Below are 6,000 nucleotides of genomic sequence, written 5' to 3' on the forward strand. Positions count from 1 at the left end.
CCGGCTGGCGTTGCCAGAGCATCCACTCTTATTCCCACTGCTGTGTGCGAAGTGGGGGCTGGTCAACCCATTGCTGCACCTTCTGCTGGGTTAAGTGGCTTGCGTCAAGGGCGCGACCATCAGTAGTGGGGTACTACTACCCATGCTGGTTTTGCCGCCTGTCCGGGTCTGTGGACGCTGTCGTAGGACATAATGATGACAGACCTCCGGTAGTGTGGTTTCAATCTTACCGGGTACACCGGGCTATAAATCTGTCAAATGTCCAGCCTACCTTCCTCAGTCGACTCCTACCTGGGCTCAAAACGGCTCACGTTTTACCTTAAAAACCCTCTCCACTGTCACATCTGTAAGGAAGCAAGCCACCAACAGCAGGCTTGCCTGAATTTGCCAGCTCCGCAGTCAACTAACGTGCCTATCGCAAGAGAACAAGCAGCTAACTCCGAAACAAATTGACGCACCCACAGATACTACCTCAAAAAATACCGTTGAACCAATGGACGACTCGAATATTGGCTTTAGGAAACTGAGAAGCCGCAACAAAAGGAAGCGCGCGTACCAACAACGTTCGAATGGTACCGTTGTCGAACCTCCGTTAGGGTCTCGCCAATTCCTGCCCATAAGTACTCTCTCGTCTCGGCGACTAATACTTAGGAGCCTAGGAGGACGCTGACGGGTGCTTCACACCAACCATCGACCACACAGCTCACGTGGCCTTTACCTACAAACGTCGTCTAGTCGAAGACATTGTTACGGACAGTGACTCGGCTTCGTCTCTCGCGTGTCAAGTGACAGTTTTCACATATACAGATCCCACCATTACTGACTCTGGTGTATGTCGTGAAGGAAATCCGCCGTTAATACTCTTCCTCAACAACGACCGATAATGACTTCGACGCATCTTCCCTTTCGCAGCAATAATTTATCGATTTATCTATTTATCTTTTCAATTGTAATTTTGCATATAGTTTTAATCGTAATATCTAGTCTCTAAAGTGTAAATGTGTGGGGAATGGTCACTGACGTCAATTGTGTCCGTGGTCTTCACTACATAAATCGTTTCCGTCCAGAGGTCGTTTCTCTTCAAAAGACAAATGTGTCTACCGCATTCTCCCGTACTTTTATTTTTACCAAATGGTCATATCGCTTTTTTTCACGCGCACCCAACTCAATCTCACGGCTCTGGCTAGACTTATGTCGAAGCTTGACCACACCTTCGAGAGTCAGTGCATATGCATTCGGCTCTGCGAGTCCTCCACACCTAATACGCCGGACTCTGTGAAGCATATTGTCGCACCCGCATGGACAGACGGGAAACGTCACCTACATAAGACTCTCTCTCGCTGTGGCGCTCTAACAAAGGGCCCCTCTGGTATAAAAGGAGGGTCCCCTCGTCGAGCGAGCGTCTTTCTCTCCTCGGAGATAAAAGGGACTAAGGTTGAAGAAACCGAGCCCTCCCCTCCGGTAGCGAGGTTGCCGACTGCGAAAGTCAGCCGCCGCTACTACAAACCACGCCGAGGACTAAGGCTGAGAAAGCCGAGCCTCGTGCTTACCCCGTCCGATGAGAGAGAGCCCCAGCGTATTGTTGAACATAATAATTTTTCTGTAAGTTTTATAAATATAGTATATTCGTCTAAACCTTTTCCACCGTGACAATATTTTCGCGATTCTATTCCACCGAAGGACGATTTCATCTCACGTCTGCTTCTTACCGCGAGTGATGACGACCAAATTTACGTTAACGGCGATATCCATTGCACGCTAATTGAGCGTCGTACTAGGGTAGCGGAGGTTAGTCTCACCACTCGTATGGAGAATTCCGTCCAATTGCGCCTGCTTCACGGGGTCTCCCGCTTTCGTCCAGAGTGCTGTGCTCCGACGCGAACCCAAAGACCGCCATAGTACTACTCAATATAAACTTTAATGTCATTAGTCGGAAGTCTTTAACGAACAGCTGAATACTATTTCAGAGCAAATTACTAAATTTGCAGGGCGAAAAATTATTATTGGTGGTGATTTCAATTCTCATCATACTCTCTGGGGCTCGAGGGACAATTGTCCTTGAGGTGCTGCCTGTGTGGATTTTGTTGTCTCTTTAGATCTGGTCGTGATGAACGATCCTGGTTCAGATCCTACCTTTTCAAGCACCAATGGAAATAGCTGGATTGATTTAACGCTTACAAATACGAATATTTTCAATGTGGTCACCACAATTTTATGTTTTTAGAGCAAAAGGCCCATAAGTTTAAATCTGGACTTGGACCGCTTTCACGGCCGGATCAACTTGTCTCTTGGGGCACTCAGTGAGGTAGCACTTGACTCTAGGGATCAGATTGATAGTGTGGCTTCCTCTATTTGAGGACACCTTCTATGATGTTAGTAAGTTTAGCATAAAGCGTAAAGTTATTACTAAGACATATAACTCGGCTCCCTGCTGGAACGAGGGTCTTAGTAATAAGCGAAAATTAGTACGTACAGCGTGAAAACATATGCAGGTGACTATGGATCCTTTGGTGAGGGAACGCTACAAACAAGACTTCTTGACTCTCCAGCGAGAGTACAAGAGCCTCATCTGTTCCTCTAAGTTGGAGTCTTGGCAGGATATCTACTCTTCTGTATCGAAGGAGGATCCTTACTATCTTCCTTATAAATGGGCAACCGGCAAGGCCAAACGAAAAAATGCAGGGCTCTTGGGGGCGGTCCACACCCGGTTTGCTGGGTCACTGGAGTCCTTGGGGTGTCTTGTGCTCGGGGCGCTGGGTGACTGGAACCTCGTGGGTGTTCCATACTCGGCATTCTATAACCTTCTGGGGAGGATAGTTTGCGGTGGAAGAGGAAGTCACTCTAGTCCTCAGCTGTGCGAGGGTGGGAATTAGGGCAGCCCATGGTGTCGCCTTTTGTTGGGCCATGATGAGGACGTTTGTTTGCCATATGTGAGCCTGTTTTTTATGGCTGTCTCACTGGCCGAACGTTTGTTTCGCAAAGTGCATTTTTGTCCCGGCATGACTGTTTGTCTTGTGTGCCGCCGTAGTGCCCAGCGGAACGGCGGGGTACAAATACATAATCTTATGTCTCCTGTGCGGAAAGAGAGGGACTCACTGAAACATTTGAAACTATTATTAATTCTCTTTTTAAAGACGACTCGCATGAAGATGTCCTTGAAGTACACAAGGAAATCAAAGAGTCAGTCGAAGCTCCTTACGTCGAGCAGGACGACGTAAATTTTAAAGAAGATGAAGTACTTAATGTCCTTGATTAATTCAAAAGGGGCAAAGACCCGGGTTTCGATGGCATTACTATCGAATTTTTTAAGATTATGTTCTTGGTCTGTCCCTTGGTTTTCGTGCGCCTCTACAATGCATGTTTGACTTTTGGCAATTCCCAAAAATTTGGACAATGTCTGGGTTCCGGGGGTCCTGTCCAGACTCCAGCAGGTTGATTGTCCAAGAAACTTGTATTAATTATACAAAAGGTTTCTAAGTAGCAGAATTGCTTCAATTGATGTAGGCTGTAGTGTTCTTAGCAAGTCACTCACCAAGGGGTGCCGGCAGGGATTTTGTATCGGACCTCTACTCTTTAATTTACCCGGCTGCGAGTGCTATTCAGGCCTTTGCAGATGATATACAGGCGATGGTCTGGAGTTCTTGGAGGTCTTGAGGTTATCGGTAACGAAGTTCTGGATACTCTCAGTAATTGGAGCACAATTTATAAGTTGACCGTTGCAATCACCTTTGCTAAAACAAAGGTGATGAATATGCTTCCTATTTTCTCTCGTTATAATGAGAGAATCCTTTATGTCAAAACCGCTAAGTTTTTGGGCTTTACCTTGGACCAAACTTTTGTTCTTCTTGCCTCACTTAGGGGAGGTTAAGCATACAGTCACTCGTCGCGATCAGTCCATTGCCTGCTTTGCAAGGGTCGAGTGGGGTTTTAATTATAGAGCATCGAGGGTGGTGTATAAAGTCTGAATTACGATGCTTTGCAAGGGTCGAGTGGGGTCTTAATTATAGAGCGTCGAGGGTGGTGTATAAAGTCTGAATTACGATGCTGGCGCATGGTGGCACGAGACAAAGAATTATTTAATGATTTGAACGCTCAGGTCAATCTAACGAATAGCAGCTCTTAAAGTCTGCTTTGCTTATCGTAACATCTCTACCGATGCGTTATTGGTAATTACCAACTTAACCCCGATAGAATACATTGTAAGTAAGGAAGAAACCATCTTTAGGTCATTTTACCAACAGATGGGAGCTAAACACTGTGGATACAATGTTGTAGGTGGAAATTTTGTTTACCCAGGCGATTCATGGGGTAGGCATCCGGCCTCTCGTGTAGAGATTTATCGCGGAGACACTCTTCCCACTAATGCAGGGTTAGAGATTTTCCCCGATGGTTCGCTATCGGAGAATGCCGCAACTGAGGCATTTGTCGTTTACTCAAATGGTTTGAAACTTTTGTCAAAGACATATCGTCTATAGACATGAGTTATAATCCTAGTGTATTTTATATTGAGTTTTACTCCATCTTGGAGAGCATTAACTGGTTCGCTAGGGAGCGACCCCACAATGAAGAGGTAGCTATCTTTAGTGATAGTCTATCTTCTCTACGAGCCATTGGAAATTCTTCCAACCTTAATGGAATGTGCCCCCTGTGCCCCCCCCCTGGCTACGCCACTGCCAAGGGCACATTATTGAATCAGGTTATTCATTCTATTAAACCCGATAAGGGCAGCATTAAATATATTTTGAGGGGCATTACCAAGAAGTATTGGCAGAGTGGCTGGAGCGACAGCACTAAAGGCATCGTAACTAGGAATTTTATTCCTAGGGTGGGTGACAATGGGGTCAGCCCTAACTACTTCTTAACGCAGATGCTCAGGGGTCACGGTAAATTCCCTAGTTATCTGCATAGCTTAGGACATGTGCTCAGTACTGCCTATGTTTGTGGGTCAGATACCTTTTCCAGTCCTGGTGGTAAAGGTATAAAAAAGTTATGTTCTAACATTTAATCCTTTTGACTACCCATTTAATTCCCTTAAACGAAGAAAATAATGATATGGACCAATTTCGAGACGAGTATTTGAATACTACGTTATTTCTTTTTTAATATTTTCTTTAAATAACATAATGCGAATAAATTCCAATCACCAGGAATATTTAACTAAGGTTAAGTCTTTAAAAATTTTATAACAGATTTAAATATAGGGGATATTGAATATGGCGTCAAACTATGATAACCCAAATATCGGCACCATAGAATTCTTGCTGTATGTATATCAAAAACTGAAAGTATTAAATGATACTTTACGTGATCAACTCCCTTCGTTCAACGACTATTTCCCCCTAGCGAAAACCAGCCTAATCTGGCCATGTTATTGGTTAATCTATTGAGTCGTATTAAATAATAATACAAAAAGTATTAAATAAGGGCCTATAAAGGACTGAAAATAAAGTTAAAAAGGATTAACTTATTACTGTTTATGAAGTAAAATGGATAAAAGAGTGTAAAATAAGTACTTAAACCCTCCACAAAAGGACTGAATTTGTGGAGCAGAAGGTTTAAATATGTTTTATGATAAAACCATGATAGGTCTTAAATATTGGAAAATGTTTTAAGTACTTTAGAGGTCTAAAATAAGACCTTTATTTTAAAACAGTGCAGCTCTGTGGCCTCTTGGTACATATACTGTGCACTATCTAGACGGAGGAAAGATGTTGAATCTAAAGCTGCAATTCGTGGTTCTAAGCTAGTACCTGACGGCTCATTTTCTGTCTCTGAACAAGTGCGGAAGATCCCACTCCAGAGATTATAGTGTCTCATCCGGACGAGCTACAGTAGAAGAAATTAACAGTTCCTTGGTGAGAGTGAAAATATTTTATAGTCTCCATTGCTAGACATTTTTTAATACCGAGTTGTGACCTCAATTAGTCAAGAAAAGCCCCATCTTCTACGTTTATACCAATATACAGTCGTTGGAATGTAAACACTATGAACTTGAAACCG

The sequence above is a fragment of the Leiobunum rupestre genome, chromosome 7 (assembly GCF_980474605.1).
Source record: "Leiobunum rupestre chromosome 7, qqLeiRupe1.1.hap1, whole genome shotgun sequence".
Lineage (NCBI taxonomy): Eukaryota > Metazoa > Arthropoda > Arachnida > Opiliones > Sclerosomatidae > Leiobunum > Leiobunum rupestre.